Source organism: Talpa occidentalis, unplaced genomic scaffold (genome assembly GCF_014898055.3).
Source record: "Talpa occidentalis isolate TD23 unplaced genomic scaffold, MPIMG_talOcc4v2.1 talOcc4.2, whole genome shotgun sequence".
Classification (NCBI taxonomy): domain Eukaryota; kingdom Metazoa; phylum Chordata; class Mammalia; order Eulipotyphla; family Talpidae; genus Talpa; species Talpa occidentalis.
Genome location: NW_023602073.1, coordinates 6,486,652 through 6,513,589, shown reverse-complemented (window position 1 = coordinate 6,513,589; position 26,938 = coordinate 6,486,652). Strand labels below are relative to the sequence as shown.

General features: G+C 44.2%; 1 protein-coding gene across 5 annotated transcripts in view; it reads left to right on the top strand.

The window, feature by feature from the left end:
- LOC129146368 (uncharacterized) overlaps positions 1-26,938 on the top strand; it is a 376,663-nt gene that overhangs the window by 197,119 nt on the left and 152,606 nt on the right. For all 5 annotated transcript variants that reach the window (XR_008552995.1, XR_008552993.1, XR_008552994.1 and 2 more), the window contains one exon: positions 18,243-18,303. The gene's annotated coding sequence lies outside the window, so the exon portion shown is untranslated. The remainder of the gene's footprint in view (positions 1-18,242; positions 18,304-26,938) is intronic.

The following is a 26,938-nucleotide window of genomic DNA, read 5'->3' as shown; positions in this document are numbered from 1 at the left end:
TGAATAAATATGATGCAGTGATGAAATCTCATCTGGAGTGAATGCAAATTGGGTATGCTAATGATTGAGTGGCTGTGGCTGTGTCTCATATTCCAGCAGAAGTGGGGAGCCCATTGGATGCCTTGGTGCTTCTCCTGCCTTCCCCACTTCTATCTGCCGCCCCCACCCCCATTCACCCACTACCTGTTCCAGGGTCACTTAGGCAATAGGAAAAAGGTTATCATTTTTATAATGTCTCCCAATATTGCATGTCACTTTTGGGCCTTAAAGCCCTTGACTAGCCTTCAAGTAATTCCAAGTGGTGGATATTTCCCCCCCACAGAAGACCTTAGGAGATGATTCATCACAAAGGCCCATATGAATTCAGTCAGAACCTGAGCATTTTATTTTATTTTATTTTATTTCAATTTATTTATACAAGAACCGGGGTACAGGCCAGATGTGCAGGAGGGTGAGAGGATTCATCAGAGACAGAATGGGGAACAGCACAGGCAGACTGACAAAATACACTGCTGAGGGGAGCAGCGGGCCAGACAGGAGAGGTCTGCTGCGCCATGTAGGATTCTCGCCGACCGGCCAGGATTGAACCCACGCTGCAGAGGCTGTGGAGAGCTTCACAGTGCAGCGCTCAACTGCCTGCGCCACCAGGGAGGCCCCAGAACCTGAGCATTTTACTGTCTTGCATCATTTGTCATTAAAAGGTCTCTGGTCTCTTCTGCAGTACATCCTAGTTTCTCTCCTTGGAGGTTGGCTATTCAGGGGCAGGAGGTCAGAAATTCCTATTTTCAGATGTGCCGCGGTGTGGCTTTGGCCAAGCACTTACGTTAGCAGGACAAAGTTCTCTTGAATGGGCAGCGGGACCGAGGCTCTTGGAGGTTGCCCCAGCTCTGCTGCTCTACTTTCTGCCTGCTGAGGCTCAGCAGCAATGGGATACAGGCCCAACCACAGTGCTATCCTTGCAAAATTGCTCCCCAAGTCTGACCAGCTCTCCCACCAACATGGAATGGAGTCTGCTGCTGTGAAGAATCCCAGATTTCATCGAAGGTGTCTACCATTAGGGAGCAGCTTGCCACTTCCTGAGTGCGCGTCACCCCTTTCTGCTCTGTTGGTGATGAGAAAGTAGGCTGTCAGAGCTTGCTCCCTCCCCGGTTCATAGTAGGGAAATCCCCCAGGGCTGAAAAAGGAACAGGTGCAGAAGCCTTCAAAGAAAAAAACAGAGCAGCGCCTGGGAAAGAAGGCTAAGAAAGGCAGTGTCTGAGCCCCACTCTTACTGAAAAGGAGGAAAACTGAACTCCTGATGGTTAGGAAGGAGGATGTTGTTCGTACTTGCACCTACGCGTAAGTAGAACCATAGAACTTGAAGGAAATAGTTGGCTGCCCTCTCTCAGGACACCGTTCTCTTGAATGGGAGATTGGGGACTTTGGGGAGGGGCCCTCACCTTCTGTGCTTTTCTGTCTCCAAGTTTGAGGCTCCCAATAAATAAATCCAGTCCCAGACTGCTGCACCAGCCTCCTTACACCAGGCCGGCCCCTCCTGTATCTCACTTACTTTGAGCTCATGTAAAAGGTTTTGTTTTCTTCTTCTTTTTTTTTTTTTTTTAAAGATTTATTTATTTATTTATACAAGTACTGGGTACAGTCAGAAGCGTGGGAGGGTGAGAGAATTCACCAGAGCCAGACTGGGGAGCAGAACAGGCAGACTGACGAAGTACACTGCTGAGGGGAGCAGCGGGCGCGGCAGGAGGGGTCTGCGCTCCATGTGGGACCCTCGCTGGGGGCCGGGCATCAAACTGGCGCTGCAGAGGCTGCAGGCAGCTTCTCAGCCCAGTGCTCAACCGCTGCACCACCAGGGAGGCCCGGTTTTGTTTTCTTAAAAACATTCCAGTTTCTAAAAATTAAAAAAGCATTGGTCAGTCATGGAAGAACTCCTGTTTAAGGTAGCATGATCTTAGAGAAGTCATCTGATTTCCCTCACCCTCATTTTCCTAATTTGAAGATTGAATGTCCCCAGTCTGTCTCAAAGAGTGATTTTTAAGATGAATTAAGCGCAGTTGTTTGTACTTCACCAACAGGTATTGAACCTCTCCCCTGTGGAAAGCTCTGAAGAGAAATGCACAAATAAATATGTAGGACAGTTTTTCCAAGAAAAGGGATAAAGTGTGTGCCAAGAACCACCAAGATAACTTGCTGTTAGATGGTTTAATACAGAGACTAGAGCAGAATTGCTTCCTTCAAATCCCAACCCCAGCTACTCATCAGTGTGAACTCCTGGAAGCTCATTTAACCATCTGTGCCTCAGTGTTCCCATCTGTACAGTGGTATTAATAATAGAACCCAAGGCATTGGGTTGTTGGGAAGGCTGAAGGAGTTAATATTTATAATATAATTGGAACACTGGCCAGTACTGGTAAACACCTATGGATGACTGGTGTACCTGTTACCTCATCAATGCATAGCAAGCTCCATAGCATAGTTTCTTAGGCAGGGTCTGTGTTCTGTTTCTCGGGGCTCAGCATTGCAATCCCCAGTAATTGTACTATCACTCTGGTTTCTCCTCCTGTCTTGTGAGTCCCCAGAAGCTGCATTCTGTATTTAAGTGGAAAATCGAGAAAAACGCCATGTCCACAGAAGAGAGTCCTCTCTGCATGTGGATTCTCTCTGGGCTCGCTGTTTTGACTCCCTTTTTTTTTTTTTTAAAGATTTATTTATTTATGCATACAAGAGCTGGGGTACAGGCCAGAGGTGCAGGAAGGTGAGAGGACTCACCAGAGACAGAGTGGGGAGCAGAACAGGCAGATTGACTGAAACACACTGCTGAGGGGAGCAGCAGGTGAGGCAGGAGAGGTCTGCTGTGCCATGTGGGTTGCTCCCTGGCCAGCCGGGCATCAAACTCGTGCTGCGGAGGCTGCGGATTGCTTCATAGTATGGTGCTTAACCCCTTGCACCGCCAGGGAGGCCCCTGACTCCCTTTTATTGATTGGCATTCCTCTCAGCCTGAACAAAGGCTCTGCTCTGCAGAAGGATCTTTCTGTGTTCCATGTGTCATCTGCCTTTAAGGGTGTGATTTGTTTCTGATGCGTGCAGGGTGCTCTCTGGAGAAGGCTCTGTTGATGGTGTGTGAGGCTCCTGTATCGATCGGTGATATAACAGTTCTATAGTGGGCGAGTGAGGTCATTCTCATCATGTTACTCCGGTCGGTGACCTTGAGGCCCAGTGGATGACTAAGCCACATAGGTGGATCCCTGGTTACAGAATGTCCTTGTGGAAAGGTAAATATGTGTGAGGGTGACTAATAATTTTAAGGAAATGACTGCAGGCCACTTGCATGCCCTTGCTGAGGCTAGTCTGCTTTAATAAGCTCTGAAGCCACCAGGCCTTGGTGGGACCGTTGGGCTCATTTTCAAGAGTCCCTTTATCTGTGTGCCTCTCTTATCTTTTCTCATTAGATTCCAGTTCTCTGTTCAACTACCATGACCGTGTATAATACTGTCAGTATGAAGTTCAGAGTGAAATACTTAGGCCTCTGAGCTAGTTGGCAACTTTGCTTTTACTTTCCTCTTTTAAAATTCAATGGTGGGGCGGGACAGAGCCAAAGATGAAAGATTTTTTAATACAAGCAAAGAGAGGAAGTAAACCTGATGATAAAATCTGCATGCAAAAAACCCTTGATAAAAAAGGAGAAGTGGACTGTATAGTTAGCTGTACATTGAATCTGGATAAACACAGGGTAGCCTTGCAAGTCAGAGTTTCTGAGTGTATCTGCCAGCGTTCCTGCTGCTGCTGCTGACCAGGCTTTATGACTTTGGAATAGGTGCAGGTCTTAAATCAACAGTGGGTAGGTGAAGGGCAGTCGGGGGAAGGTTGTACTGAAAGGGTTGACTAAAACAGCTATTTTTGGAACCACTAGGAAGCAATCAGCTCTTTGGCTGTTTATCCATAGTAGGAAATACTTACATAGTATTACTATGTGCCAATCTGGATCTGAGTGCCTTTTTAAATATATTATTCCTTTTTTTTTTTAAGGATTTATTTATTTATGCGTACAAGAGCTGGAGTGCAGGCCAGAGATGCGGGGGCTGGGGCAGGGAGGTGAGAGGATTCACCAGAGACAGAGTGGGGAGCAGAACAGACAGAGGTGCTGAAATACACTGCTGAGGGGAGCAGTGGGCGAGACAGGAGAGGTCTGCTGCGCCATGTGGGTAGAGCTCCCTGGCCAGCCAGGGATCGAACTCATGCTGCAGAGGCTGCAGATTACTTCACAGTGCTGTGCTTAACCCCTTGAGCCACCAAGGAGGCCCAATATATTACTCCTTTAATCCATATAACCAGTTTGATGAAAATTGTCCATTCCTGAATAAGGTTCAATAATTCGTCCAAGGTCATTCAAAGCCAAGTTTTGGCTCCAGAATTGGTGCCCTGATCACTTACAGCTTCTTGTTATCATGGGAAGTCAAGGTCTGGGAGCAGCAGAAAAAAGTGAATTTCTACCCCATTGGGCATATTTCTTGTGCAGATGGAAGAACTGAATTATGGCAAAGGGTGTCGCTAAATGTACTCATCTGGCAATTTGCCACTGAGCTCATGTTCAGGTTTGGGGACTCTGTGGACACTACACACCACTCCTGGGGAGTAAGACTTTAAGGAAGGGGGTCGGGGAGGAGAGAAGACAGGGAGGGAGGGAGGCATAATGGTCTGTGGTGCTGGAGGATGGGTGAGTTGTGGGGTGGGTGTACTATGGTGGTGATGCCTGGTGAGGATACCCAATGTTAACTCAGTTAAAAATTTTATGTTTTTTTTAAAGATTGATTTATTTATTCATACAAGAACTGGGGTGTAGACCAGAGGTGCAGGGGGTGAGAGGATTCACCAGAGACACAGTGGGGATCAGAACAGGCAGACTGACTGAAATATACTGCTGAGGGGAGCAGCAGGCGAGACATGAGAGGTCTGCTGCGCCATGTGGGTAGCTCCCTAGCTGCCCGGGGATCGAACTTGTGATGCAGAGGCTGCAGATAGCTTCACAATGCTGCTATTAACCCCTTGGGCCACCAGGGAGGCCCCAATTAAAGATTTTAAAAATTGGAAAAAAAAAAAAAGACTTTTCCCCTCCAGGTTAAAAGTCTATGTTTTACCTGCACCATGTTTTCTGATTAGAAAGTCATTTCCAATGTGCAGCTCCTCACTAGAGCACTGGCGCCCTTCTGTGAGGGAAGCTGGCTCTTGCTGCACTGGTAGCATCCCTAAGAGGCTGGAAACTCATCGTTTTCTGTGGCAGTTGGGGAGACCATCGATTGGCAGAGAAGAATAGCAGGGAAATGCATCTTTAACATTTGCTGGTGTTTGTAATTTTGTCAAGCAGCTGAACTCAGGGGAGTACTGACTTAAAATGGTCTAGAATTAGATTTGAACTTTTATAAAAGATAATAATCTGATCGTAGAATCAAGAGTTTCATATTTCCTAAGTCATTTAATGAACTCCTATTTCAGAATAAACTCTGTATTAAACCCAAGTAAGTTCCTAAAATAGCTAAGGCAAGTCAGAATTGAAGGTAGAGTGAGTAAATATCTGAGTTCATGGAAATTAGAAAAGAAATAGATGTTATAATAGATTCACTGTTTAAAATGTTTATTGACTGGAGCAGTAATGATGTATTTTTGATCTGTGATAAGTACAAGCGCTGAAATCCATCCAAGCCACAAAAGTGATTCTAGGGTTCATGTGAAATGCAAGGTTGTGCAGAGTTTAGACCTCATACTCCTGTATGGCTTTTTGATAATTAATAAACATCGGCCTAATGTCTGTTAATAACCTAATTGCAGCACATGGGTGAAAGTGCTGTCTTTCACTTGTTAAGGGGTGTGTGTGTGTGCGGGGGTCAGGGGGGAGATGAAAAGTCTGTCAAAGACATTAAAAGGAACAATCAGAAAACTAACTGGTTAAAAATAAGATGCCAAAAAATAATCAGCTACATTATCTGTTTGGGTCAAATAAATAATTCCTGAGAAACTTTCTATGATAATCATTCAAACGTGTTTACTAGAGACTTTCCACCTGACATTTGATGATGAAAAATGTCAAACTTACAGGAAAGTTGAAAGAGCTGTGCTGGTAACAACCCTGAATTCACCTTATTTAACCTCCGTGTGACTCAGCATTCCCATCTCTGTGTTGGGGATAATGATGGAACCTAATTCATGGGCGTATTAGGAATGCTCTATGAGTAAATATTTGAAATGAATTTACACAGCGCCTGACCCATAGTAATGACCTCCAGGGTTCCTAATTGTTACTGTTACTCATTATGGTGCTTTATGAGATTGGGACTGTAGGGCATGCTCTTAACTGAGGTGCTGCTGTTCTATTTGCTCCTCAGCATTGTAGTCCCTTGTAATTCAAAATCTGGACTAGCTGTGCAACTCTGAGTAACTCACTTAATATCTCTGTGCTTCAGTTTTCTCACCTGGAAGGGGAATAATAATAGTTCATGCTTTATAGGATTGTTCTGAGAATGAATGAATTAAAACTTCTTAAGTTTTTAGAGTAATTCAACAGGGACTTTCAACTTGAATTCTATCAAGTACCATTTTGGGGGGCAAAACAGTTACATATGATGGGCTTCATCTGTAAAATGGGATTGAAATCATTGGACAGCGTCAGGGAGAGTGAGCAAAATAATATAGTCATGTCAGTGGATATCATTCAGCTCAGTCCAGGTCAGACTCTGGGCTGAGAGAATGTCCCTTGACCCCTGGGAACCCAGTCCTGTGGACTCGAGCAGGAGGGCAGAAATGTGTATGTGCTGTCAGAATTCACAGGAGAAAAGATTCATGTGAGAGAAGAACATTGAAAGACTTCTTGTGTAAGACTGGACTTGAGCTAAGTTTATTCCAGGTGAGGAAACTAGAGGGAGACATTATTCCAGATGGGAGAACCAGAAGGAGACATATGGGCATGTGACTAGATAGCTTTTATTGTTATTTTTTTAATATTTTTTTTAGATTTATTTATTTATTTATTTATTTATTTATTTATTTATTTATTTATACAAGCACTGGGTACAGTCAGAAGTGTGGGAGGGTGAGAGAATTCACCAGAGCCAGAGCGGGGAGCAGAGCAGGCAGACTGACGAAGTACACTGCTGAGGGGAGCAGCAGGCATGGCAGGATAGGTCTGTGCGCCATGTGGATTCCTTGCCGGAGGCCAGGGATCGAACCTGCGCTGTAGAGACTGCGGGCATCTTCGCAGCCCAGCACTCAACTGCTGCGCCACCAGGGGAGGCCCTAGAAAGCTTTTAATAGATAAGACAAGGCCTGAAATTAATGAAGGGCTTGAGCTTTTTATTATTTTAACTCTGAAACAAGGTTCATTGATGGTCATAGGATGAGGGAACTGGGGTTCAGCCAGTGCTGAGTTGGGACTAGCTTACAGGACAGTTGTTAAATTTTCAGGAATTTTGAAAACAGGTTGGCTTTGTGTTGCTAACTTGACATGGGCTATGGTGAGAGTGTTTACACTGTAGAAATCTGCAAGTGCTAACACATTAGAGCTCCTCTCTCCCCCTAGCTGGTTATTAAACATTTCCCTGCACAGCACTAGTTTTGGTAATCTGAAAATCTATTACATATCTCCCATCCCAAATGTATTTATTTTCCTCTAGCATTTCTTTCATATACATAATTTCCTCTAATGCTTTGAAATCTCTGATAAAATTGTCAAAGAAAAGATTATAGCAAAGATGTGGGCCCTTGAGTGAAACCTGCATTTTACAGCATATTAATTAAAACTCTGATGGTTGGGACTCCCTGGTGTTGTAAGGGGTTAGGTCTCAGCACTGTGAAGCTATCTGCAGCCACTGCAGCACGAGTTCGATCCCCAGCCAGGGAGCAACCCACATGGCACAGCAGGCTTCTCCCGACTGCCCCGCTGCTCCCCTCAGCAGTGTATTTCAGTCAATCTGCCTGTTCTGCTCCCCACTCTGTCTCTGGTGAGTCCTCTCACCCCCTTCACCTCTGGCCTAACCCCTAGCTCTTGTATTCATAAATAAATAAATCTTTAAAAAAAACAAACTGATGGTTATGAGCATTCTGGAAACTGAATTGGAAATATAAGACTCAGCCTTTCACCTTGTTTGGGCAGTGAATGATGACCTGTCATCACCTAAGGGCAGTCATCAGTGTCACATATAAGCAGCTCAGCTGTAGGACTTTCATCTTCCCTTGTGGTTGGACTGGCTTGGAAGTATCTTCCCATTTAGTATCAAGAATGTGGGTAGAAACGGTATCATTTTCCTTCAGCTGAGAAACTGTGAGTCAGTGTCATTCTGCTTGGAGAAGGTAAGGCTGCCCTATATGAACTTGACTTTTGCAAGGCTGATACCCGAGTAACATGGAATAATGCTATGCAACAAGGGACAGTTTCCATGAGGTCACCTCTTGGGAGATGGTATAAAATATTATGCAGAATTAGACTCAGAGCAGCTTACATTTCAAGCACGTCAACTAAAAATGGTCACACACGTGGCCAAGGAGAGCAGGGTTAAGGGAAAGAGGAGGCGTCTCTTACTTGTAATGCAAGATGGACTGTTTTCACTGTAATTGTAAAAGGGAGAGTTGCTTTGCCTTAATTGCAGGGATTTCTTTTACCTTTCTATGTCTTTACCATCAGGTTTGGTAAGCTGTGCTTTTATTCCACTTTGTCATTGACTTTACTCTCGATCCATTGTCAAATTGAATCTCTGAGGTGGTAGCGCTCAGAAGAGAACATTGCAATCGCCCTGGCCATATTACAGATCTTAGGTGCAGAGGTCACTGTGAATCACAGGAGCCCTCACTCTCTTTTAGTCTGAGTGATTCCTAGATATCAAAGCCCTCAAATTTTAGCTGATTTCCTGGAAACCTCAAATAAGGTCTCAATTCCTCAGCCTCCTTCTGTAAACCAGCCTTGTCAAGCATAACTGACTTGGACCACTTGAGCTATCCTGATCCAAACAGATCACGTGGAAAGCTCTCTTGAGAGCCAAGGGATCTCAGGGACCAGCTTCTTTTTATGGTGATAAAATATACATGATATAAAGTTTGCCTTTTTTTATCTTCCTCATTATTTTTTTAAAATTTTTTATATATTTCTTACATCATTTTTCGTTTTTGCACAATGTATGCATTTTCATCTTGGTTATATTCCCCGTGCAATTGCACCCCCCTTATATTGACCCCATTTCCTCCTCTCCCCATCCCCCCATAGTGTGTCTCTATAGTTGCTTGTAGATTTTGATTTTTTCTATGTTTATAGCAGCACTACTTACAATAGCTAAGTTTTGGAAACAACCCAAATGCCCAAAAATAGATGACTGGATCAAGAAGATGTGGTGCATATACACCATGGAATATTACTCAGCAATCAAAAAAGATAAACACATGCCATTTGCAACCACATGGATGGAGCTGGAAGGGATCATGCTCAGCGAAATAAGCCAGAAAGAAAAAGAAAAATACCAGATGGTCTCACTCATAGCAGGAATTTAGAAAACCTAAATAAGGGACCAGGATAAAATTTGCCATTTTAACCATTTGTAGGTGCACAGTTCAGTTACATCAAATTCATTCATATGTGCAGCCATTAACAACCTCTGGAGTGCTTTTCATGTCTTCAAACTGAAAGTTCACGTGATAAATAATAGAACCCATACCTTCTTTCCCCAGCCCCTGGCAACCCCCACTCTACTTACTTTCTCTATGAATATGACTGTTTTAGGACCTCAAAAAACTGGAAATTCCTTTTTTTGGTGACTTTCTTGTTTTACTTGGAGTAATATCCTCAAGTTTCATACATAAAAAGGATGACAGTATTTACTTCCTTTTGAAGACTGAATAGTATTCCATTGTTTGTATATCCTGCATTTTATTTATTCATTTTTGGTTTGTTACCACTTTTTGGCTATTGTGAATAAAGCTACTATGAAGTTGGGTGTTCAAATATGTCTTCAAGCCCCTGCTTCAGTTCTTTGGGGTATACACCCGCAAGAAGTGGAACTGCTGAGTAATATAGTAATTGTTACTTTTTTAAGACACAACCATGCTGTTCACAGTAGCCCACTGGTCTGCACTGCCACCAGCAATGCACAAGGTTCCAGTTCCTCCACATCCTGGTCAAAACTTGTCTTTTTCTCGTTTCTTCTTCTTTATTGAAGCCACTCAAATGGGTGTAAAGTGGTAGGTCCTGGTGGTTTTGATTTGTATTTCCCTAATGATCAGTGAATTTCAGAACTTTTTCCATGTGCTCATTTGTGTATTTCTTTTGGCAGAAAGTCATTTCCAGTCCTTTGCCCAATTTTTATCAGGTTGTTTGTTTTTGTTGTTGCATAGGAATCGTCTTGCTTGCTTAGATAGTGCATACTTCGAGTGCTTCTGAGCATTCATCTGTTCTATATGCACCTGTGTGTTGCAGAGATGAATGCACAGGTGTTTACCACTCTGGAAAACTCCACCTAACATTGAGAATTTTGCCCTTACTGCTTCTTGTGAAGAAACTTCTATGATGGATGCTCTAGGAATGAACCACTCACTCTTTTGAGTACTGTGTGATATTATCATATAATTATTGACTAAGTAAAAATGTAATCTCTTTGGGGTAAAAGCAGAACAATGTTCTAGAGCAAAGGTTGATAAACTCGGACCTCTGCCCACCTGATTTTATAAATACAGATTTTTTTTTTTGCCTGTTCTCACAGTGCTGGTTGTGGCTGTTTGATACATTATCAGATTCAAAAAGCCTAAAATATTTGCTATCCAGCCTTTTACCAAAATAGTTTGCCAGCCCTTGACTATTCTAGACATTTAAGAGACACCATTTAAAAAATGTGTGTATATACACACACACACACATATATATGTATATATACACATATATTTAAATTTATATTGACAGCTGACTCTTCATCTATGCTTGACCACTTTGAAACTATAAAGCCCTCATGAAGATAAGATATTACAGCTTTTAAGTATTTACTGAACTTCATCTTTGTGTCCAGAATTGTGCTTTTCAAGCCTCTGCCATTTGATTGGGGAACAACAGCTTTAGGCCCAGATGTTGACTACACTGTTTCTAACCTGGGCCACACTTTTTAAAGTCAGAGTATCTCACTCCTACCTTTCTCCTGATGTTTCCTATTTATACCAAACTTTGGTGAAGTAGCTCTGATCTTTCATTGCAGGGAGAGAGTTTCTACTAGGTTTAGAGCAACAGAAAACTTGCTGTCTGGCACCCTTAAAATTGTATCCAGTATTATTTGATACAATCCAAATAGGATCTCAGCAAGTCAGAGGTGCAGCCTTTCTAAGGCAGTGATTGCAAAGTTTGCAGTTTTGAGATATTGTTGGTTTGCTGATTTTGTCTTGCCTCCATTCAACCTTTTGACCAAACAATAAATTTATGCTAGAAGAATTATTCAGGTATGTGGCACTGTTTTTGATATGTCTATATGGTGAAGTCTGGCAAAGTGTATTAAATATTGACTCTAGGACCTCCCTGGTGGCGCAAGGGGGTTAAGCACAGCACTGCATGAAGCTATCTGCAGCCTCTGCAGCACAAGTTCGATCCCCAGCCAGGGAGCTACCCTCATGGTGCAGCAGACTTCTCCTGTCTTGCCCGCTGCTCCCCTCAGCTGTGTGTTTCAGTGGATCCTCCTGTTCTGCTCTCCACTCTCTCTCCCTACTCTCACCCCCCACACCTCTGGCCTGTACCCCAGTTCTTGTATGTACAAATAAATCAATCTTTAAAAATAAATAAATATATAAATATTGACTAAAAATGTGATCTAAATACCATTTGAAAGCACTGAATATTGGAAATCTCTCTGTGTGTGTGTGTCTCTCTCTCACTTTCACAGACACACACAAACACATACACACATACACACCCTATGCACAAGTGCAAACACCCAGGAAATCATAAAGCCGGGGAATCGCATCTACCTGTAGATGTTATCTTACATAGAATGGCAGGGTTATCATTTGATACAATCCAAATAGTATCCCAACAACGCATGAATCTGGTGAGATGTCTCATTTTGCCACAGTTATAATAGTTCCTAAAGGCAGAATAGAGAGCCTTTGTCCTGCAGGTTTCATGACCTCTTACAGCTCCAATTGAGAATTGTTAGGGAATGGATAGGCATTGCTTAGAATGGTGCTGGTGCTGAGATACTGAAAACTTTGAGTCTTTTCCTTTCCTTTCTGAGAAGGAGAGTTGACCTCTTTCCCCTTCTTTAATTCAATCATCAATATTTGTCTTCCAAATCTGATTCTCTAACCTATAGTGATTTTAATTACTCTCCTTGGAAACCAGGCCTAAAATACTATCTCCCTTTTCAGTGTTTGACTTTAGTGTAGAAAATGGAGCTCTGCTGACAGGGCCTTTGCAAATGGTTTTCTTTGTGAATATGAGGGCAGTATTTCCTTACTTCTACATTTGTATGTTTTTTAATCCTAGAGGATAGATCTCTGCTCTATTTCATGGTACATATTTACAGCCATCTTTGGAATTTGTAGACAAGTTCTGAAATTCAGCTATTGCCCTTTGAAGTATTAGACTTCTCATAACAACTCAGGATTGTTCTGTACTCAGTAAGCTTGCTTTTTTGGTCTAACGAGAATTCTTTCTTTCCAGGGTATTTTGAGTGTCTACAGTAGATGCCAGACACTGGGCTGGTTGTTGAGAATACAGAGATAAATCACATAAATTCCATACTTTCCGAGCTGGGCCCCATTTGAGTGGGGAAGATGTGTACCCACAAAAATTTACAATGGAATGAGGAAAGTGCTTCTTTAAAGCTATGCACAGGGAATCTGTAAACTTAAATCTTGAAATTGAGTTAGAGTGTGGATAAATTTGTCAAGTGAGAGACATATAAATACGATTTATGTACTCGGAGGGAATAAATGGAAATGTTGAGTAAAATAAAATACATCTATTGTAATCAACAGCCCCAGCAAGGCCGCTGCTCTGGTGCCATTATTGTCCCTGTACATCCTTTGTGTTTGGGTCATTAGCATTGTGTTCAGGTCAGATGAGAATGTGTTCCATCTGCCACGCTTTGATAACGAAAGTAAAATGCTGATGGAGATCATTTAAGATCATCTCTATGCCGTTGATTGCATGCTTGTGGCTCATAATCAGAATGATGCAAAGTAATTGTTAGACCCACTTGCCAAGGCTACATTTTGTGTCGCTGCAAGTGTCAGCACTTTGGTCCCGCTGTTCTGCCTGAAGAATGCTTGCCTGGCACCTGTTGGTGGCAAAAACACAGCTCACCACTGAATGCCATGGGTAACTTTTGTTCCTGCATCCTTGGTTGCTGTCCCCCAAGTTAATCTGAAAACAACTCTGCTCACTTGGTCAAGGCCCATGCTTGGTTTTATGTTGGATAGAATTCGGTGTGCTGGGCTCTAATGTACACCCTCCCAACCCCGTGCATATTGCCAGGGCAACTCATCCTTTCTTTCCTCTTTGGCTGTGAAGCCACACAAATCTTGTTTTGAATCCTTGTTCTGTCGCTTCTGGCTATGTGACCTTGGGTAAGTGACTTGTCTTAAACCTTGTTTTCCTCATTAATGGGACTAATGAAAGCCATTTTATGGAGACTTTGTGAGGTTGAGAGTTAATGGATAAAACTTGGCAGCACAAATTAGAGCCACTCGGTAAGTGGTAGTAGCTAGTAAATATTAAGAATCTAAAGCTTGCTTGGAATGACACACTATAATAACAGCAAGACAAAATAATCCCAAGTGAGTAGGGAAAAAAATCTCTTCTAAGTGTGGAGTATAAATGTAGTATCAGCATAATTTTCTGGTCCTATCTGCCAGTGATATGCCACTGGACAGGGGCTGTGAGATTCTAAACCACAATTTTCCATGGCTATGTCTGCTCTACAGAATGTGCTCTGGGCCATATACACCATCAAGGATATGAAGGACCCTTTGATAGAAAATCTAAGAATGTTTAAAATGAACATCGATGTAAAAAACATATTACAAAAATATATGAAGGACTCTTTGATAGAAAATCTAAGAGTGTGAATCATTTCACCCTGACTGCATGAGCAGGATGTTGCATAGCACACAGCACAGCCTGACCACCTGGTTTGCTTTCATGGAGAAGGCAGCGACCACAGAGCTAAGCAGAGCAAAAACTCTGTCCCTATAAGGAGTTTGTTGTTAAATCTAGAGGCCTCTCACTGGCTCCTGAATAGCACTGTGAAAAAAAGACCTGGTAGAGAGTAACTCAGTCCATGCCTTGAGCTCTAGTAATGTCCCCGTGTGAGGGGTTCATTCCACGCAACAGCAGTGCTTTCTCTGATTCCATCTGTGCTGGAATTTAAGGTCTATGTCCTTATCTCCTAATGTAGATTCTCTGTCACGTGGTTGAAACAGTGGGAGTCTTTCCAAGATCATGACCCCCAACACAAATCGTCACCTCCCCTAAACGTTGCATAACTTGGACTAAGGGTTGAACTTCGATGGGTTTAGTGTACAAAGGGCTTCCCACCTCTTCATTCATTGTAGGTTCACAAATCAGACTCTTTTTTTTGTTCTCTTCTGCTGGTCTCTCCAGCATTTTCCTGACTTGACATTTCTCTGCTGCCACAGTATGTCCTGTCTTTCTCTCTCTGCTGTTCCCCACCAGCCCCCCACCTCCTCCCTACTTGTAGGATGGTGCTGGCAATACTGAGAAAGGATAGTTACATTCATAACTGGAGGGGGAGTCAGCCAGGCCCTGCTGATTGTGGGGGTACATTCATTTCCCTCCTTTCCCCACAAAGTGGCATTTTCTTGAAATGCTGCTCAGTCACATTTATAAGAATGGCACAATTTTCAGTCGAGGACAAGGATGTTGATGCAACTCAAGCAAACTGCCTGACACATGTTTTACCCAGCCAACCATTCTTCTTGAGGAGGAAATTAGATCAGAAATATGGAGACAGCACCAACATTCCAACTCCTGATAGCTTGTAAATGTGGGAAATGCTGATTTGTTTTGTAGGTTTTCAAAATCAGATAATGTGATTGTCATTTTGAGGGCCACTCCAGAATCTACAATTTTCAGTTTACTTTAATCTTGATGATTACTTCACTCCACCATGAATGGATTGAAAACAGGGATGCTTTCTTAGCTGGAGATTTAGGGTTTCCTATTTGAAAAAGGCTTCTCTGTCCACAATTAACCCTGGTCTCTAAAATTTTGTCACTTCTCAATAGATGGAAACCCACTGAACAGTGTGACTTCTAATATTATTCTCTCTGCTAGTTGTAAATCTCTTCAGCTACACCCACTCAAACCAAAACAACTTTTTGTTGTTAAGACTTCTCATATTTATACAATCTGTGTTTCTCAATCTTGATGAAAATGTAGAAGAAAAGGAACCACATGCCACATATGTAGTCATTTCTCATAAATGTGGGACATTTGGGTAGCTTCTGTAAATTCAGCAGTCTATACTTAGTGGCTCATTCTTTCAATGTAAAAGAATATTCTTGCAGTTCTTAAAAATTATGACAGAGAGAGATTTGGCAATATGAAAAGAAGTTAGATATATAACAAGTTAAAAAAAATCGGTCATGTTGCAGAAAAAATAGGAATTCTATCAGAGTGTGTTATAAACAAATTGCATGTGTTTATCAATTTATTATGTATGTATAGTATTCTCTGTGCATGCTGTCATAGGAGAGAACCATATAAAACAAAAAGTTCATGAGAGAACTTCTGCTATTTGGTTATTTGGGTTTATGACCTTAATCTGTATTATCTAATTGTTCTACAGTAAATAGTTTTACTTTGTGTTCATTTTCACATCTAATTGTGAGGTGTAGGGTATAAAGGGACTATGAACTAGGTCCATTGATTTCATGACAATCAGACAGGTGATGAAATTATAAAAATCTCTCCTGTGTCTTCTCTGTTGTTACAGATAGTGAATGTGTTATGCCAGATGTTGTTAAAATGTTTTCCTTTTGTTAAGTCTCTTCTACATGCAGGGCGCTCGGCCCTTGGAACGGCACATGTGGCAGGTGTGGTTATCACCAGGATGCAGATGAGGGGGGTTCCAGTCCAGTTCTATCACTGGCGTCACAGAGCTGATAAGTGGCTGAGCTGAGACGCAGACACAAGTCTGACCTGAAGTCAGTTTATGTGACTCCCGTGATTCTCACCGTGTGTCCTGTGCGCCGTCAGGGTGAAGGGGCTAGTGGATGGGAGTGGATTATAAATGTTGCTTTAAAAAGAAAGTATTCCACTGGATGGTTTCACGCATATGTAAAATATAGACAAACCGAAGGGTCGGACAAGACCAACCCAATAACAAACCCTAGAAATCTGGCTGTAAATTGAGGCTACTAGAGGAACAGTGAGAACGTGGAGGGGCCGCTAAGTGGGGAGGTGGCCCAGTGCCCTATGGTAAAGCCTGTGGGTGTCTTGGGGGGGCATGTGGTGTGAAGACAGGTGTCTGAGGAGGTGTGATCCTGTAGCTCTCAATCGCATACGGTATTGTAAGCCAATGTCACCTCAATAAAAAAATGATAATGCAAACAAAGAGGCACTGGGAGATTTTACCAGTATGTATGTATTTCAGCACCTACATTGTTTTCCTGCTGTCTTTTTTTTTTTTAAGATTTATTTATTTATTTATACAAGAGCTGGGGTGCAGTCCAGAGGTGCAGGGGGTGAGAGGATTCACTAGAGACAGAGTGTGGAGCAGAACAGACTGACTGAAATGCACTGCTGAGGGGAGCAGTGGGCGAGTCAGGAGAGGTCTGCTGTGCCATGTGGGTCACCCCCCGGGCCTGGGATTGAACTCGTGCTGCAGTGATTGGGGACAGCTTCATAGCACTGAGACTTTACCCCTGTGCCACCAGGGAAGCACTTTCCTGCTATCTTTTAAATAAGAGTATAAACTTCTCAAGAGTCAGACTCAGGTCCAGTGCCCTCCCCTCTGCAGCACAGTTGGGGGCTTCTCCTTGGGACTGTGAAGTGCGCCCACGAATATGCCCCCAGGATGCTGAGCACCCTGAGCAGGAGGCTCCCTCCAGGCCGCCCTAGTGCCCAGAGCACTCTCTTCCTTTTAGGGCCAGAGAGGAAAAGCAGTGACTTTCTTACAGCTCACAGAATTAATCCCAAATGCTCCAGGATTATGGGAAAGTTGCCAGTCTTGGCAGCCAGACAGCTCTGCCTCCCAACTCCTCCTAAACCTGCTAAATCGTCTTTAAAACAGTCTCTGGAAATTTTTTAAAAATTGGATGTTGAGCACAGTTCCTTCTGTGGTGCAGATTAAAAGTCTGCCGCTGTCACTCTCTTATCTCCCTTTGTCTTTTGGGCTTCCTCTTCCAGCATTCACATCATCTCAGTCTGTTCCCACACTCTAGCTCAGACACTGTGGCTTCCTCGCGGGATTACTCAGTCGGGCTGACATGTGGCCCCCAGCGCCTCTCTGCCAGGACCACATTCCCATGTGAGCCCCACTACGGATCCCTTTGGGGTCACTGACTTTCGAGGGGGATGGGTGGAGCTATGGATGGGCATTTTGCAGAAGGGCAGAGTGCAGTAATGGGGCACTCTGGTTACTTATTAAGACATATTCAGTCAGCCCCATGGTGGGGTGCAGATTGGCATTTTTTAAAAGATTTATTTATTTATGCATACAAGAGCTGGGGTGCAGGCCGGAGGTGCAGTGGGTGAGAAGATTCCCCAGAGACAGAGTGGGGAGCAGAACAGGCAGACGAACCGAAATACACTGCTGAGGGGAGCAGTGGACGAGTCAGGAGAGGTCTGCAGCACCATGTGGGTAGCTCCCCGGCCATTCCGGGATCAAACTCATGCTGCAGAGGGTGCAGATAGCTTCACAGTGCTGTGCTTAACCCCTTGTGCCACCCAGGGAAGCCCCCAGATTGGCATTTTAAAAATCCATTAAAAAATGATTTCCCAGGCTCCATAGTATAGACTCCATTATCAGACAGTGCACACATTTTGTGATAAAGGAATAAATCACATGACTGTTTTCTCTGTAATGATTGTCAAATCTCTGTTTTTAAAATTCAGGTAGTCAAACAGTTGTGCGTACACAGTTCTTTGGACACTCATTGTGCATATAATACATGCCAAAGTGTACAGTGCTGGATTTCTTATCTCTAGGTCTGCCTTCTGATCCGATGGATACAATGGGCTTAATGCATTTTAAAATCTTTTTCTCTTCCAGTTTTCCAAAGAAATTAGTCCGTTTTCTTGGTGAAGAGGAACCAATCTGCTGTTTTCATAGGGTGAGTGAACCTTTGACTTTTTTATCTATTTTTTTACCAACATCAGCATTTTATCAAATTATTCTATGCTACAAGAAAAATGATGGATTGCATGCCCTCTCTAGAAGTTTTCTCCCACGTGAAACCAAGACGTTCTATTTGCTTATTCTTCCCACCACTGGAGCAGTCAGAAGGGACGGTTTTCTCTCTTAGATTTCATTGTCCACATGTTTTGCCTCTTAGGAGTTGTCATCCCATTGCTGTTGCCTTGTCCAGCTACAGATGGGATGAGAGATGCCATTATTTTTCTTCAGTAACTGATGTGGCTAAGAGGCTGAGGCAGAGGGGAACCATTGGTTTTGTTCACATGATGCATGTTCCATGAATTGCCTTGACAAGGATGTGACAGGATATGAACACTGGATGGGGCCCTGCAGCTCACCTGGCAAAGCCACTGTGGAGGGGCCAGGTTGCTGCGGTCTAGAGGATTTCAAGTCACCTGTCTAGGAGCTTCTCCAATAGCAGTGGAGCTGATATTATGAGGCAGACATTTGACTCCCAACTGTGGAAGTCACTATGGTGTCTTTCCAATCCTGACTCTTTCTGTAGATATGGAGAATCACTAATGGTTCTATAGATGTAATACCAACAAAATGATGATACCAGCCCTCAAATGCAAGTGTCAGGAGTGAAACACTTTACCTGTTTAACTTTGTAGTATCATAAGTGGCTACAACCAAGAGAGTCTGGGAGAGTGGATGGACCCAGAACTCTTCTGTATGGACTTCAACTGAGGGGGCATATTTTCTTTCTCAACCTTCCCAGACCACTGCATTTGTGATGTCACATCCCGTGCTGAGACTTGGTTGCACATGTTTCGCAGATAGAAGCTTCAGGTGCGACAGGCCAGCTCAGACATGCACACTGCTACACAAGACCATGTGCGCCTGTGGAGTAATGCCTAGTGGATTTCTTACAGTGCAGCACAAATTTGGCCCACGGTCATAGAGACATTCGGAAAAGCAATTCTTCACTAAAAATGTTATGCTGTTTTTCACATGGGGTATGATGGAGAGCAGCATGAGGCGATGATTCCTGACGGGAGTCCTAGAAGGGGTTCCTGCCTGTGCTGCTTTTGAGGATGACCTGCTCTGGATCATGCCCATTTAGGTTAATGTGCCAAGTGCACTTATTTCCAAAACACTTTATCATACCTTGGGATGAGATTGATCTAAACTGTAGTATTGAGAGCCCATGTCCACTATGTCATCCCATTTCTCAACTTAACCACTTTATCTCAACAAATGAGGGGTACTCTACTGCGCTAACTAGAGTCATTGTTAAAGAAACACGATATATCTCCATCTCATATCAGGGCACAGAAAATTTGCTTTCTGCCAGTGTACTAAATGGAATTTAGAACATGGAGGGCTGGTTCGCTAAGGGATAGTTGTTATTACTCTACTATTGATCTTTCTGGTCCCCAGATGCTTAATTAGTATGAATGGGCGTTCATTAAACGTGTGAACTTGAGGGTTTCCATTTCCTCACTTTGTCCAAGAAAATCCCAAATGATTTATCTGCAGAACACATGATAGTAGGATATTGGATGGACGTTGGGATCTGAAGCTTCCATAAGGAACCTAAGTGTCCCTGTGCAATCAAGAGATAGATAAAGACTGAAAGAAGACTACTATGTGCTTAAGGAAAGTGGGGTAGTGCCAGTTCCGTGGCCACAGAGAACAAACTGTAGAACAGTCTAAGACATGCTAAAGGGATCATACAGGGCCATCTGGACTCATGCAGACCACTGGCTGCTATTTTGGTTTCCTGCTGGGGTGGGTTTCCCAAGGAGGTTGAAGCTGACCATCAGAAGGCATCAAATAATACAAACCCAAAATATTACCAGCCATTTGCTGTTCCCAGTTGGGGAGGAGACAAAACAAAAACGGAAGCTGTGAGATTCTTATTTAAAAGTAGCTCAGAGGCTGGTCTCCACACATATGGAGGACCACCTGCCACATGCCTATATACCTTTACAAGGGACAGTTGCAAAACCTGAGTCTCTGGGCTCCATTTCATGCTGCGCAGCGGGGCTGGAGCCGGGGCTGCAGCTGCTGCTGTTTCTAAGCTCGCCATCAATGGTATCCCTTTAAGGGAGATGTCGGGAAATGCTCTTGCCAGTGCTGTGATTTTATTTGCTGGAGGCCAAGTAGCAGTGGCATGTATCGGTTCCATAGCAACATGTCTGTGCGGCCAGAGGCAAAAGAATGATGGTCGCAGCCAGCGTCTCCTGGGCAGGACAAGCGTAACCCTGATGCCCCTTTTTTCCCCTCCACCTTATCCTGACCTGCGTTTCCCCTCCTGTAGAGAGCACGGACTTTATAACTGTTACCATCTCTCCCTGCTGTTACCGCTTGTCTCCTGTCCCCATCAAGCTTGGACAAGGGCAGCGATAGCTGTAGTAAGATTCTGCAGTCGGTGCCAGCTGAGCTGGCAGAACACCCCAGCCACAGCAAAGGAAAGTAAGTGGAGTCTTTGCTTGCCATTAGGACCGGCGGCAAAGCAGCTCTGTCAGAATGGTGGGATGAGGACAGCATTTGCTGGCTATCGTGGTCAGCAGGAATGTGGTGGCGAAACGCCACAGACATGGAATCTGGGGGAACAGAGCACCCATTTACAGTGCTCCACAGGTTTTGAGACACTCCCTGGTAGAGTGTACCCCGGGCTGCAGGAAGACTTACAACACACGTGGCGTAACTTCTCGGAGCTTCTGCAGAGGTGCGGTTTCTAATGGCAGTTTCCCCAGTGTGTGCAGTTGGGTTTTAACATTTCACTGATGTTTTTCTCATCTATAAAATCCTCTCCTCTGTGAAACCCTTATGATCACTCTCGATTTTAGCAAATGCTTTCTCCCCCTAAACCCCTGAAGCGTTTAAAAAAATCTTTGCCACTTATTGGACTTGAGTCTTGTGTTGCCTTCTCTGATTCTTAGTGGTTTTTAGCCTGAGTGGCTTCTAGGTGGAGGTGGAGACTTCAAGGTCCAGGAATCATCTATCTTATTCTTCATCTCTTTTTTTTTTTTTTCAATGTGTCTAATGCTTAGAACCGAGCCCTACAGGTAGTAACCAGGCCATTAATATTCGTCACGAGCATGTAATAGTCTTACTGCCTCTCCTTGTGAGGACTTGTGAGGCCAGTGTGTAAATACGGTGAGTGGACATGCTTTTAAGATCTTCTGAGAAAAGACAGATTCAAGCAATTCTATTTCTAGCGTGGTTTTTAAGAGCATGTCGATATGAAATCACAAGGTAAAACTATCTCAAGACTTCACATTTCCTCATTTTCTCCTTTGTGGCTGCCACAAACTGTGGAACCTGGGGTTTTACACCAACGCTGAAGGCAGCCTATTCCCCCACTCACCCCCACGTTCACTATCTATTGAATTTTCCTTATTATACCATTTGGGCCAGACTTCACAGCCAACCCCCTTGCAGTGTCTTTGGAACTATTAAGTAAGAGATTTGAAGGATTTTTCATTAAGGTGACAGGTTTGATAGATTAGGATAGTGGTTCCTAATGTAGTTTTCAAGTCTGTTGGGGGAGGGCAGGTTTTTATCTTATAAAAACTTTTATCTTAAATGACTTCTCTTCCCTTCCCAAGTTCTGAGCCAGCTGAGAAATAAGACAAGCGTAATAAGGCAGTCGGGGGCCAAAATGCACCTCTGTGAGTGCTAACAGTTAAGTGAGTTAGAAGTTGTAGCTTAGGTCAACAGCCAAAGCGGGCTCACCCCCTCCTTTTCCCCGGTCTGGGCCTCGTGACAGTCCACCTGCAGGGAAGTTTTGAGTCTGTGACCCAATGCCTGTGCGAAAAAGGAAGGAGAAAGAGATCAAATCCCCCCACCAGCTTCCTGCTCAACATGACAGCTCTCCCCAGTGGGAATTAACATTACCAAGGAGAGGCCTGGGCCTCGCTGACTCAAGTCTCTAGCTAATAATCACTCTGTCTCCTTTGTTGGGGACATGGGGGTGGGAGAGGATGGAGTAAGAGCCCAGGGGGGCTGTGGGGAAAACCCTCCAGAGAAACACACGGAAGGGGAATGGTGTCTTCCTCTGGTTCTGCTCACAGCTCGCTCTTTCTGCGCTCCAGCCGGCAAGCTCCCCGCTCCTGCTCTAACCATCTTATCCGCTGTGTTAGCTTCACAGCTGTTCAGTTTCTATAGTGGTTTACCATTTCTTTATTTTGTTTTATTTTTCTTGTCTTTTCTACGAGAATGTTGGTTAGTGAAAGCAAAAACCTTGTCAGTAGCATTTGCTGCTGTATCCCAGCACATAAAACTCTACCAGGCACATAGGAGGCATTTGATAAATATTTGTTGAATGAATAAATGTTGTTTTGCAACTCTTCTCACGCTTCCTCCTTGCCTGGACATCCCTTGTGTCCCATCGAGCCCAGAAAGCACCCATTCCTGCGGCAAGACTCAGCTGGCAATCACCTTCTCTCTGCAGCTTTTCTTGTCTTCCCTTCCTGCAAAGGGAGGGAGAAACTTCTAGCCTGTAACTCAGAGTAGCCAGCACTTGTGCATGCATCTCTGTGTGTATACACATCTGCTGTGCAATGTGAGTGTGTGTCCTTGTGTTCTCTCTCTCTCTCTCTCTCTCTCTCTCTCTCTCTCTATCTCTCTCTCTCTCTCTCTGATTCCCTTCTCTGGCTCTGACTCAATGATACCTCACTTTACTTATTTGTTTACAAATCTATCACCATTACTAGATTGTAAGCTTCTTGGGAACTGGACTTCTTAGTCATCCTCATTTCTCTAATATCTACCATGTAGAAAGTAGTTGCTCAATAAATAGTAATATTGGTATTCTAAGTACTTATAACATACTGTTATATCTTAGTAGTTAAAATAACTTTCTAAGTATCTTACATATATTAACTCATATATGTCTCTCTCTCTCTTTTTTTAAAGATTTATTTATTTATTTATACAAGCACTGGGTACAGTCAGAAGCACAGGAGGGTGAGAGGATTCACCAGAGACAGAGTGGGGAACAGAACAGGCAGACCGATGAAATACACTGCTGAGGGGAGAAGTGGGCGGCAGGAGAGGTCTGCGTACCATATGGGACCCTTGCAGGTAGCCAGGGATTGAACCTGTGCTGCAGAGGCTGTGGGCAGTTTTGCATCCCAGCGCTCAACTGCTGCACCACCGGGGGAGGCCCTCATATACCTCTCTTAACAGCATAACAAGATACAGTTTTAACTCTCACTTCACAGGTCACGAGTATTAAGAGATGAAGGGACTGACCTATAATTTCATAGCTAGTCTGATACCATAGCTGTTATTCTCTGCTGACTCTCAGAGAACGGTTGTATAAATGAACAAATGAATGACAGAATCCTAGATGCCCAGACCTGTGTCATCAAACAGGACTACAGCTCTTGGGAGTAACATAAATGAGTCAGAAATGGTCATCATGCTGACCTGTGATTGGCCTTGGTTGACATGGCATCTCGAGACCATGGCTGAAATAAATCCACGGAAGAATCCCTCAAGTCTTGTAGCCACTGCACTTAATTTCTAATTAGCCATGCCAGCAGAGTGGTATTGGTAAAGGAAAATAAATAATTGTTATTCTTTTGGGGGAAATTATTTCCTAATGGGAAAATATTAAATCATCAATGATGAATTAAACACTTGCTGTGTGTGAGGCTCAATCTAAAACTTGGAAGGATGTGAGTTGGAGAGTGAAGAGGAAAATCCTAGAAGGATAAGCCAAGGTCACTGTATTCTAGTCTAGGCATGGTATGGATACAGGCAAGTTAAGGAAAGTAAAAGAAATAAAGGGCAATATATGAGAACTACTCCAAGGCATTGCTCTACCTGATTAGGTGCCAAGTGGTAATCCTCGAGAAAAGAAAGCTGTTGTTCTCCTTAGCACAGGGTAGATGTGAGTTTAGAAAGAGTCCATCTGGGCCTCCCCTGGTGGTGCAGTGGTTGAGCGCTGGGCTGCGAAGCTGACTGCAGCCTCTGCAGCGCCGGTTCGATCCCTGGCCGCCAGCGAGGATCCCACATGGCACACAGAGGTTGGAGGTTGTCATGGGCGTTCCTGACATAAATATCATCGAGTCAGAATGACTCTCTTCTGCTGTCCGCTGCTCCCCTCAGCAGTGTATTTCATCAGTCTGCCTGTTCTGTTCCCCACTCTGGCTCTGGTGAATTCTCTCACCCTCCTGCGCTTCTGACTGTACCCCGGTTCTTGTATAAATAAATAAATAAATAAATCTTTAAAAAAAAAAAAAAAAAGAAAGAAAGAGTCCACCAGACAGTGGCTTAACAAAACCCAAGTTGATTCCCCTCTCCTCCAGTGTCTGCTGAGGCTCTGGTGTCCTCCATGGCTGGCCCCGGGATGCAGGCTGCTTTGATTTCTTTATCTGACCATCTAGGCACCTCCATCACAGTCATAGGAGAGGAGAGAAAAACTGGAGAATTACACCAGCAATTCAGTGCCTCAAAGCTGTGTCCTGGAAGGGACACGTGTCACCTGCTGCATCCCAGACATTGTATTTACCCTTTTGTACAGCTCATGCCATGCTGGTCTTCTCATTGTTTGTTTTTCTCCCATCAAGCACACAGTAGGTTCTTAGTGAGTATTTATAGGGTGAAAGAAAGTGCAAACGCAGGAATGAACAGTCATTCTGACTCGATGATGTTTATGTCAGGAATGCCCATGACAACCTCCAAAACCCAAACTTAGAAAAATTAGGTCTGGGCTCCAAGATATTTACTAAAATTAAAAGAGCATAAATAAAAGTCATGACATTAGCTAGCCATGGTGAATGGGAAAGCCCAAATACATGGCAGATTACATCCAGCGAGGCTGGCGGTCAAGCTAAAGCCCCAGCCTTCCAGACTTCAGCTGTGCCCTAGTCACATCCCTGTGCTCAGTCCACAGCAGACTACCCAGTTCACATGCTGTTGGTGCCAGCTGCCTTTCGAGCCTTTTCCTGCAGGCAGAGCTTCTGAGCTAAGTAGAGATCACTGTCCTCATAGTAATATCCAGGATCTCAAAGGAGAGGGCAGCCTGCCCAGCATGCTCCACGGGTCCAACCCAGGTAGATTTGCCACTGTCACAGGCACTCCCCTGCAGCAGACTCTTCCACGCTTACCTGCTGCCTCACACCCTGGGACCCCAGGCTGGCAGCTGAGGGGAGGCCCAGAATTGGGTATCCCTGTTACTGGAGACATTGCAGGAGGTGAGTCACATGTTTCCCTGTTTCTCAGCGGGTCTCACTGAGATTAGCTTCCCCATGTGTTCACCGCCCCAGAGATGGTGAGGAGAAAACCAGAGCTGGGTCAGGAGCTTGTCACAGGCATGAAATCAGACTCTGAAACCTGGGAGGGAAGCAGTATGAAGGGACAGATGTAGAGACACCACGCAAAAAAAAAAAAAGAGTTGACCAAAACAGGGTGGCTGTTTGGATATAGAAACAACAAGAAGCTCCACCACGAACTGAAGTGTATGCCCAGGTGGCTGCCAAAGGTGTTTGCGTGTTGTGTATGTTTTGAGGTTATTTTAGGAACAGCATCATTCTATGAGTTGAGGCTTCTCGATAGGATTGTTGAGAGAGCCCTGGACTGAGGTAAGCCCCCTCTGAGTAACTGAGTATTGTCTGAACCCTGGCCTTTTCCCATTTCCCTTCATTCGCTTGTCCTTCCCTCGCAGGCTTTAGGAGCAAATCTTCAGTCAGCAGCAAAGCTGGAATTACAGCTCCCTCCTGGCCCTCTAGTGGAGATGAGATGGTTTGAATGTGGCTGAGAAAGTAAACTGAGATGCTGAGCAGAGCCCCTGATAGGAGCTGGCTCCCGGCTGAGCCGAGAGCTGGTCTCTCCTGCTGGCTTGCCTCTGCTCAGACAGCCTCCCCACGGCTCTGGAATGACTGGAAATGTCCTGCTGGTTGGTCAGATTTTGCAACTTGACAATTTTTTTAAGCTTCCCCTGGCTACTGCATGCCACTTTCTCTGTCTTTTTGAAATGACAGCGACAGAGCCAGGTTTGACTTCAGGGGGAAGAGAAAGAAATGCGGTTTGGCACATGAGTGGTGGCATGTATTGCAATCCCTTCTTCCTGCTGGGCCTAGTCAAGTCACTTTTCAAAGGTGCCAGTTGCTGTGGGCAGAGCAAGTCTAAGGAGAGAAGCTGAAGGTGTGTGCCTCTCACGCACAGCAGCTCTTGGCTCCAAGGAATTAGAGTGAGTGCCTGGATTCCCTGGGGCTCAGGAGTCCATAAGCCCCAAATCCATTTTCCCTGATCAAGGGCTGGAGCTATTGGAGAAAAGAGAGCCCCTACCCTCCTGCCTTTCCCCTGCTTGCCTGAGGTTGCTCTGGCCAGATGCAGAGAAAATGTGATGGTGATGGCGTAGGAAGGCGTTGATGTCACATCCCTCTCCTCAAATGCACTTTGCCCTTCTGATGCTGGCCTCGTTGGGGAAGACCCTCCTGCTTACCCTAGCTGACATGGGAGCTTCTGCTACTTCTTCAGACTGAACAAAGCATCAGATCCCACTTGCCACAGAAGACCCTGGGTATCCCTGATTGCAGAATATGCATTAAAATCATGACAGGCAGAAGAATGGCTTGGACCCTCTGTTC